We start from the raw sequence: 10,788 nt of genomic DNA on the forward strand, positions 1-10,788 counted from the left end.
ACACACAGACACACACACAGACACACACACACAGACACACACACACAAACACACACACACACACACACACACACACACACACACACACAGTGTATCAGTTAGACACAGACAGGGTTGTCATGCGAGGCCTTGTAGACAGATCCTTCCACACATCACCACCACCAAGAGGGGTTAAAATTCCCCAAGGCACTCTGAGGTTTACATGGAAGATGTCTACATATCTCGTCTCTGAGATAGGTCCTTTATCTGCAACAATTAGATTGTGTACACTGTCAAATAGGAGTCTATTCGGTGCCTCAAATCATGAAGATAGAAGTCTTTCTATATGTAGTGAAGATAAACAGCGTCAAAACGACACCATAAACACGTGGAGGTTTGAAAACCAAAGCATTCTTTTATACCATAGACGCTTCCCCGTATGTTACCAACATGGATAATGTAATAACAATTTAAGAGCCAAACGCTCAAATGCCATTTACGCATATAGAGGTATTCAACGTGCTTGTGTGTGTGCAGTGTACAGGGTCTTTCTGTAAAGTGAGAGGGAGATACCAGCCGTGTTTTCCAGACTGCCAAGAATGTCAGCCTTTAGAGGGATTGGTGGGGCTGCTTGTTTAAGCCAATAGGCAGAGAGTACAGCGTTAATGTCATCTCGCCGCCCGTGAGTCTCTCTGCGCTTTAACTTGTGGTGCTGTACCAACACCAGAACGCGAGCTGAGCTGTTAAATCAACGCCGCTGCTGGTCTGTGTGTTGAAACTCTAACGTCGTTTCTCTCTATATGATGTTCTGAAAAGTCGTTGTATTCTATTCATTCGAACTTCGAATAGTTCACGGTGAGACTAGAACGGAGGAACATAATACTGTAGGTGCAGCACTACTATTTAAAGTGGCGCCGATGACACCAATCGTGAATATTGTTCTACTCAATTAACGGAATATCATTTTACCCCTACGCATAACTCCGCGCAATCAGTCTTTCTGGTGAGTAGCTATCCGTTTCGGATCTGTCTGTCTGTCGGTGAGTGGAATAGCTTGCCATTTAAATCTTTACCATACTTTGCAATACTTGGAAATTGTACCGCTACTGCATGAAATTGCAATTTCAACTCCAGGTATACTGATTTCACCTTCACATTTCATGAAATATGTGTTTGAATATACAGTTGTCTTCCAGACCTGTTTAGTATAGAAATGTGGAAGTCAGATCTGGCCCACATGTAATTTCCCCCCTGACGTGAAAATTGTGTTTCTGTCACTCGTGCTTCTTTTCTATGAATGGATGAAGGTCTATGAATGTGTTCTGACAATCTCTACAAGTTGTTGTTATAAACTACTGCATATGGCTTATTCCTAGTAATTTAAACATTACAGAAACTTAAACTGTGAAACTTTAAGCCAGAAAAGAGACAGTAGCTCGTTAAAACGTGCGCGTAAAGACGCACCCCATTGTGGGTGTCATTTGGTGTGCCGCGCGACTCCTAAGGTTCCAGATGTGTGGATTCAGCTGTTGCTTGTCACTCATGTGACGACACCATCTCCCTCTCTCCATCTCTCTCTCCTTACACGCGGTTGCTTTAGTGAACATAACGAATAATATCATGCTATGTGGCGCGTGAAGCCGTCCTGCTGTTAACCATCTTGACGTTATGCAATAAATCTCTCAGCAAAACCTCTCGAAATACACTTCACCTCCTTCCAATAGTGTTTTTTTATATATATATATATATAATTTCCTCACACGGACGTGACCAGAGAGGATCTATCAAAACAGCGAAGGGGTGTATAAGGCAGTGTCGCTTGACTGACACTTCTCACCTGGCACTTGTCCTGTGGAAGTTTTCGTGTTTACACCAAATGCTTCAACTGACTGACAGACTAATAGCCGAATTCGACCAAATAGTTTAGGAAACAATATAAAACTGAAGTGATGTTTCACATAGAGCAGTAGAGTGGAGGACCATTTTTAGGTACTGTAATGAAGGTAGTGGGGTCCCCTAGTGGCAGTTTAGATGTTCCTATAAGAGCATCAAGCTGTGGTATACTACAGTAAAATAACGTTGCATGCAATTCAGATACAACATGTTCATCTCTCAGTTCATACATTCATCGTATTTTCCCAGATAACAGTTTTAGATTAGTTGTTCTCCCCTCATAATAGTTCCACACATTTGGCCTCCCGAGTGGTGCAGCAGTCTAAGGCTCTGAATCGCAGTGCTTGAGGCTTCCCACAGGCCCAGGTTTGATCCCGGGCTGTATCACAACTGGCCGTGATCGGGAGTCCCACAGGGACGTCGTCCGGGTTAGGGGAGGGTTTGGCCAGGGGGGCCGTCGTTGTAAATAAGAATTCTTAACTGACTTGCCTAGTTAAATAAAGGTTAAATACAAATATAATGAAGTGTAACAACATTTCAGCTGAAGGCCTATGTCACACTGGTTCCCAGGTATACAGCTCAGCCCCTCCTCTCACCTATTAGCACCTCCCTCCTCCTCTCAGCCCCTCCGCTCTCCTCTCAGCCCCTCCTCTCACCTAATAGCCCCTCCCTCCTCCTCTCAGCCCCTCTCCTCTCAGCCACTCCCCTCTCATCTCATCTCAGCCCCTCGGCCCTCCTCTCAGCCCCTCCACTCTCCTCTCAGCCCCTCCTCTCACCTATTAGCCCCTCCCCTCTCATCTCATCTCAGCCCCTCGCCTCTCCTCTCCTGGGGGGTTGTGAATAACAAACTAGTAAAGCAGACCCAGGGGGGTATCATGTGACCAGCGGAGTGTCTTCACCACGGAGCCAAATGGCAGCCAGCCAACCAGAGAGGAGGGTCTGCGTCCCAAGTGGCATATAGTGAGTGCACTTCTTTTGATCAGGGTTCTGGTGCGCTATATAGATAACAGGGTGCCATTTGGGACGAAGCCAGGGGCTGAAGGAGCAGTGGGGCTGAGGGGGGGAGCTATGGACCTGAGTGTGATGCCAAGCCTCTCTCTCTTCCTCTGGTAATACATCAGCCATTAAGACCACATGGAAGGCTCTAGTGTAGCTCAGGTGATTGGAATGTTCCAGCTAGACTACATGCATGTGTGGAGCGCTGTCGCTCTCTCTTGCGCGCGCGTTCTTTCTCTCTGGCAACAACGATGAGCATAAGCAACACTTGTGCTCTTGTCAACTAAACATTATTTATCACTGTGGCAGAGTAGCACCGTTCCCGTTTGGTACATTGTGTAAATATGATGTAATGACCATCTCATGTGCACATTTAGCTGAACTGGCATTTTGTTACTAAGTGCAATTCAAACAGGCTTTCATTGAGTTATGAGTTGTCACAAACACAGTCTGCTCTGAGAACTCCAACATCTTCCTGGAAACATGTTTTCTGTGTCAGCGGCTTATGAAGCAACACCAGACCCTTGTAATGTTTAGATTGTGTTATGAGATTAAAGCCTACAAGGCTTCAGTTCAACGTACTAAAATGTCTATGTATTTAACCTTCACAATGTGCTGCTGAACGAACCCCAGAGAGGAAATCCATCCTGGAGTTCGTTTTGATGCTCTTGGCCTTACTCCTGGAAAACCTTTTACTCAGTGACTCCCTGGTCTGGACTGCTCTGGTCCTGAGCCATGCTCTGCAGATAGAACCAGAACTCTGCTTGGGTCCCCTGTTAAAACCTCTGCTTTTACAGCTAAAACTCTGTGAGGTCTTGGCAGTGGTACAGTATTAATTTCAGAGCCCTTTGTTAATTGTTACAATATCTGTGGTATATCTCACTTAAACATATAGGCCTAGGTATTCCTTTATAAACATATAGGCCTAGGTATACCTTTATAAACATATAGGCCTAGGTATTCCTTTATAAATATATAGGACTAGGTATTCCTTTATAAATATATAGGCCTAGGTATTCCTTTATAAACATATAGGCCTAGGTATACCTTTATAAACATATAGGCCTAGGTATTCCTTTATAAACATATAGGCCTAGGTATACCTTTATAAACATATAGGCCTAGGTATTCCTTTATAAACATATAGGCCTAGGTATTCCTTTATAAATATATAGGACTAGGTATTCCTTTATAAATATATAGGCCTAGGTATACCTTTATAAACATATAGGCCTAGGTATTCCTTTATAAACATATAGGCCTAGGTATTCCTTTATAAACATATAGGCCTAGGTATACCTTTATAAACATATAGGCCTAGGTATTCCTTTATAAACATATAGGCCTAGGTATACCTTTATAAACATATAGGCCTAGGTATTCCTTTATAAACATATAGGCCTAGGTATACCTTTATAAACATATAGGCCTAGGTATACCTTTATAAACATATAGGCCTAGGTATTCCTTTATAAATATATAGGACTAGATATTCCTTTATAAATATATAGGACTAGATATTCCTTTATAAACATTTAGGCCTAGGTATTCCTTTATAAACATATAGGCCTAGGTATTCCTTTATAAACATATAGGCCTAGGTATTCCTTTATAAACATATAGGCCTAGGTATTCCTTTATAAACATATAGGCCTAGGTATTCCTTTATAAATATATAGGACTAGATATTCCTTTATAAATATATAGGCCTAGGTATTCCTTTATAAACATATAGGCCTAGGTATTCCTTTATAAACATATAGGCCTAGGTATTCCTTTATAAACATATAGGCCTAGGTATTCCTTTATAAACATATAGGCCTAGGTATACCTTTATAAATATATAGGCCTAGGTATTCCTTTATAAACATATAGGCCTAGGTATTCCTTTATAAATATATAGGACTAGATATTCCTTTTGGCCTAGGTATTCCTTTATAAATATATAGGACTAGATATTCCTTTATAAATATATAGGCCTAGGTATTCCTTTATAAATATATAGGCCTAGGTATACCTTTATAAATATATAGGACTAGATATTCCTTTTGGCCTAGGTATTCCTTTATAAATATATAGGACTAGATATTCCTTTATAAATATATAGGCCTAGGTATTCCTTTATAAACATATAGGCCTAGGTATTCCTTTATAAATATATAGGACTAGATATTCCTTTTGGCCTAGGTATTCCTTTATAAATATATAGGCCTAGGTATTCCTTTATAAACATATAGGCCTAGGTATTCCTTTATAAATATATAGGACTAGGTATTCCTTTATAAACATATAGGCCTAGGTATACCTTTATAAATATATAGGACTAGATATTCCTTTATAAATATATAGGCCTAGGTATTCCTTTATAAACATATAGGCCTAGGTATTCCTTTATAAATATATAGGCCTAGGTATTCCTTTATAAATATATAGGACTAGGTATTCCTTTATAAACATATAGGCCTAGGTATACCTTTATAAACATATAGGCCTAGGTATTCCTTTATAAACATATAGGCCTAGGTATTCCTTTATAAATATATAGGACTAGGTATTCCTTTATAAACATATAGGCCTAGGTATTCCTTTATAAACATATAGGCCTAGGTATACCTTTATAAATATATAGGACTAGATATTCCTTTATAAATATATAGGCCTAGGTATTCCTTTATAAACATATAGGACTAGGTATTCCTTTATAAACATATAGGCCTAGGTATTCCTTTATAAACATATAGGCCTAGGTATACCTTTATAAACATATAGGCCTAGGTATTCCTTTATAAATATATAGGCCTAGGTATTCCTTTATAAACATATAGGCCTAGGTATTCCTTTATAAACATATAGGCCTAGGTATTCCTTTATAAATATATAGGCCTAGGTATTCCTTTATAAATATATAGGACTAGATATTCCTTTATAAATATATAGGCCTAGGTATTCCTTTATAAATATATAGGACTAGGTATTCCTTTATAAATATATAGGACTAGATATTCCTTTATAAATATATAGGACTAGGTATTCCTTTATAAATATATAGGACTAGATATTCCTTTTGGCCTAGGTATTCCTTTATAAATATATAGGACTAGATATTCCTTTATAAATATATAGGCCTAGGTATTCCTTTATAAATATATAGGACTAGGTATTCCTTTATAAACATATAGGCCTAGGTATTCCTTTATAAATATATAGGACTAGGTATTCCTTTATAAATATATAGGACTAGGTATTCCTTTATAAACATATAGGCCTAGGTATTCCTTTATAAATATATAGGACTAGGTATTCCTTTATAAATATATAGGCCTAGGTATTCCTTTATAAACATATAGGCCTAGGTATTCCTTTATAAATATATAGGCCTAGGTATTCCTTTATAAATATATAGGACTAGGTATTCCTTTATAAATATATAGGCCTAGGTATACCTTTATAAACATATAGGCCTAGGTATTCCTTTATAAATATATAGGCCTAGGTATTCCTTTATAAACATATATAGGACTAGGTATTCCTTTAGAAAATATATAGGACTAGGTATTCCTTTATAAAATATATAGGCCTAGGTATTCCTTTATAAACATATAGGCCTAGGTATTCCTTTATAAATATATAGGACTAGGTATTCCTTTATAAAATATATAGGACTAGGTATTCCTTTATAAAATATATAGGACTAGGTATTCCTTTCGTCTTCTAATAAGTCTTTCTGTTCTGGGGAGTTGTGCTGTATATCACCATGGGCTATGTGTGTGTGTGTTGTGTTGTGTTGTGTTGTGTTGTGTTGTGTTGTGTTGTGTTGTGTTGTGTTGTGTTGTGTTGTGTTGTGTGTGTGTGTGTGTGTGTGTGTGTGTGTGTGTGTGTGTGTGTGTGTGTGTGCGTGCGTGTGTGCGTGCGTGCGTGTGTGTGTGTGTGTTGTGTTGTGTTGTGCGTGTGTGTCTGTGTTGTGTGTGTGTTGTGTTGTGTGTGTTGTGTTGTGTGTGTGTTGTGTTGTGTGTGTGTATCACCTCAGTTGGTTTGCAGTAATATCTCAGACCAGGTAAGGTACACAGAGCCATGTTTGTTCCTGGAGGAATTAATCTGTACGCAGGGCAATGTAAATCACTGCTAACCTCAAAACACTCCTGGCCAGTTTCTATTCCCTCGAGTTGTGTTCTCAGGCTGAGGCTGGGTAAAACATGGACTGGATGGTGGCAGGCAGGCAGACCAGCTCGGGGTTCTGGAGGTTTTGGAACAATGCTGTCACTTAGTATGTGATGAGAAGCACAGTGAGAAACGTGCACGGCTACTCACAGAGCTGAGATACAGTGCCTTGCGAAAGTATTCGGCCCCCTTGAACTTTGCGACCTTTTGCCACATTTCAGGATTCAAACATAAAGATATAAAACTGTATTTTTTTGTGAAGAATCAACAACAAGTGGGACACAATCATGAAGTGGAACGACATTTATTGGATATTTCAAACTTTTTTAACAAATCAAAAACTGAAAAATTGGGCGTGCAAAATTATTCAGCCCCTTTACTTTCAGTGCAGCAAACTCTCTCCAGAAGTTCAGTGAGGATCTCTGAATGATCCAATGTTGACCTAAATGACTAATGATGATAAATACAATCCACCTGTGTGTAATCAAGTCTCCGTATAAATGCACCTGCACAGAGGTCCGTCAAAAGCGCAGAGAGCATCATGAAGAACAAGGAACACACCAGGCAGGTCCGAGATACTGTTGTGAAGAAGTTTAAAGCCGGATTTGGATACAAAAAGATTTCCCATGCTTTAAACATCCCAAGGAGCACTGTGCAAGCGATAATATTGAAATGGAAGGAGTATCAGACCACTGCAAATCTACCAAGACCTGGCCGTCCCTCTAAACTTTCAGCTCATACAAGGAGAAGACTGATCAGAGATGCAGCCAAGAGGCCCATGATCACTCTGGATGAACTGCAGAGATCTACAGCTGAGGTGGGAGACTCTGTCCATAGGACAACAATCAGTCGTATATTGCACAAATCTGGCCTTTATGGAAGAGTGGCAAGAAGAAAGCCATTTCTTAAAGATATCCATAAAAAGTGTTGTTTAAAGTTTGCCACAAGCCACCTGGGAGACACACCAAACATGTGGAAGAAGGTGCTCTGGTCAGATTAAACCAAAATGTAACTTTTTGGCAACAATGCAAAACATTATGTTTGGCGTAAAAGCAACACAGCTCATCACCCTGAACACACCATCCCCACTGTCAAACATGGTGGTGGCAGCATCATGGTTTGGGCCTGCTTTTCTACAGCAGGGACAGGGAAGATGGTTAAAATTGATGGGAAGATGGATGGAGCCAAATACAGGACCATTCTGGAAGAAAACCTGTTGGAGTCTGCAAAAGACCTGAGACTGGGAGAGAGATTTGTCTTCCAACAAGACAATGATCCAAAACATAAAGCAAAATCTACAATGGAATGGTTCAAAAATAAACATATCCAGGTGTTAGAATGGCCAAGTCAAAGTCCAGACCTGAATCCAATCAAGAATCTGTGGAAAGAACTGAAAACTGCTGTTCACAACTGCTCTCCATCCAACCTCACTGAGCTCGAGCTGTTTTGCAGGGAGGAATGGGAAAAAATGTCAGTCTCTCGATGTGCAAAACTGATAGAGACATACCCCAAGCGACTTACAGCTGTAATCGCAGCAAAAGGTGGCGCTACAAAGTATTAACTTAAGGGGGCTGAATAATTTTGCACGCCCAATTTTTCAGTTTTTGATTTCTTAAAAAAGTTTGAAATATCCAATAAATGATTGTGTCCCACTTGATTGTGTCCCTTCATGATTGTGTCCCACTTGTTGTTGATTCTTCACAAAAAAATACAGTTTATATCTTTATGTTTGAAGCCTGCAATGTGGCAAAAGGTCGCAAAGTTCAAGGGGGCCGAATACTTTCGCAAGGCACTGTAAATATTGAATGGGGGTAGTACTAACAGCAGACCAGCTCTGGGTTGTGGAAATGTTGGAATAACGCTGTCAGTTGGGGTTTGACAGAGGGCCAGTGAGACGTGTGCACAACTAGTGAAGGAGTGTGTGTGTGTGTGTGTGTGTGTGTGTGTGTGTGTGTGTGTGTGTGTGTGTGTGTTCAGTACAGGACAGTGAAGTGTAGGGTTTCCTAAACACGGTCCTGGGCAATAGCACAACAAAGCTGATTTAAATAACCAGCTCATCATCAATCTTTAATTATGTCAGTCAGCTGTGTAGTTCTAGGGAGAAGAAAAACATGTGTAAGGAGGCCTGGCCGTAACCATGGTGATGAAAGGGAACTCATCTACGAGCTGTGGCTTGTTCTAATCACCATGAACCAGGGCTCTGCTTGTCCGCGGTCACTAACCCAACCCAAGACGGCCGCATTTGCTCCCCAAGCCTCATATTATGGTCTGGCTGTGTCACAGATAGGAACAGGACTGGAGAACTAACTCCTTTAGATACATTTATCATTGAAACAGTTTGTTTGATTTATATGATCAAATCTGTCTAAACTTTCAGCAGTTGGTTGGTTTGCTGCCTGTCTGTAAGATAACAGCAGTTTGCTGCCTGTCTGTAAGATAACAGCAGTTTGCTGCCTGTCTATTAGATAACAGCAGTTTGCTGCCTGTCTGTAAGATAACAGCAGTTTGCTGCCTGTCTCTAAGATAACAGCAGTTTGCTGCCTGTCTGTAAGATAACAGCAGTTTGCTGCCTGTCTGTAAGATAACAGCAGTTGGCTGCCTGTCTGTAAGATAGCAGCAGTTTGCTGCCTGTCTGTAAGATACCAGCAGTTTGCTGCCTGTCTGTAAGATAACAGCAGTTTGCTGCCTGTCTGTAAGATAACAGCAGTTTGCTGCCTGTCTGTAAGATAACAGCAGTTTGCTGCCTGTCTGTAAGATAACAGCAGTTGGCTGCCTGTCTGTAAGATAGCAGCAGTTTGCTGCCTGTCTGTAAGATACCAGCAGTTTGCTGCCTGTCTGTAAGATAACAGCAGTTTGCTGCCTGTCTGTAAGATAACAGCAGTTTGCTGCCTGTCTGTAAGATAACAGCAGTTTGCTGCCTGTCTGTAAGATAACAGCAGTTGGCTGCCTGTCTGTAAGATAACAGCAGTTTGCTGCCTGTCTGTAAGATAGCAGCAGTTGGCTGCCTGTTTGTAAGATAACAGCAGTTTGCTGCCTGTCTGTAAGATAGCAGCAGTTTGCTGCCTGTCTGTAAGATAACAGCAGTTTGCTGCCTGTCTGTAAGATAACAGCAGTTTGCTGCCTGTCTGTAAGATAACAGCAGTTTGCTGCCTGTCTGTAAGATAACAGCGGTTTGCTGCCTGTTTGTAAGATAACAGCAGTTTGCTGCCTGTTCGTAAGATAACAGCAGTTTGCTGCCTGTCTGTAAGATAACAGCAGTTTGCTGCCTGTCTGTAAGATAACAGCAGTTGGCTGTCTGTCTGTAAGATAACAGCAGTTGGCTGCCTGTCTGTCAGATAACAGCAGTTTGCTGCCTGTTTGTAAGATAACAGCAGTTTGCTGCCTGTTTGTAAGATAACAGCAGTTTGCTGCCTGTCTGTAAGATAACAGCAGTTGGCTGCATGTCTGTAAGATAACAGCAGTTGGCTGCATGTCTGTAAGATAACAGCAGTTGGCTGCCTGTCTGTAAGATAACAGCAGTTGGCTGCCTGTCTGTCAGATAACAGCAGTTGGCTGCCTGTAAGATAACAGCAGTTTGCTGCCTGTCTGTAAGATGCCAGCAGTTTGCTGCTTGTCTGTAAGATAACAGCAGTTGGCTGTCTGTCTGTAAGATAACAGCAGTTGGCTGCCTGTCTGTCAGATAACAGCAGTTTGCTGCCTGTCTGTAAGATGCCAGCAGTTTGCTGCCTGTCTGTAAGATAACAGCAGTTTGCTGCCTGTCTG

The 10,788-nt window shown here is 40.8% G+C and overlaps 1 protein-coding gene across 2 annotated transcripts in view; it reads left to right on the forward strand.

Annotated features, from left to right (window-relative positions):
- Nucleotides 1-522: 522 nt before the first annotated feature.
- LOC110499701 (prickle-like protein 1) overlaps nt 523-10,788 on the forward strand; it is a 61,951-nt gene continuing 51,685 nt past the window's right edge. Inside the window, exon 1 of one of the 2 annotated variants that reach the window (XM_090199140.1) lies at nt 523-982. The gene's annotated coding sequence lies outside the window, so the exon portion shown is untranslated. Of the gene's footprint in view, nt 983-2,570; nt 2,833-10,788 lie in introns of those variants that run through there. The other variant, XM_090199142.1, reaches the window with a different exon arrangement.

Source organism: Oncorhynchus mykiss, chromosome 15, assembly GCF_057628025.1.
Source record: "Oncorhynchus mykiss isolate SJ-2025 chromosome 15, ASM5762802v1, whole genome shotgun sequence".
Lineage (NCBI taxonomy): Eukaryota > Metazoa > Chordata > Actinopteri > Salmoniformes > Salmonidae > Oncorhynchus > Oncorhynchus mykiss.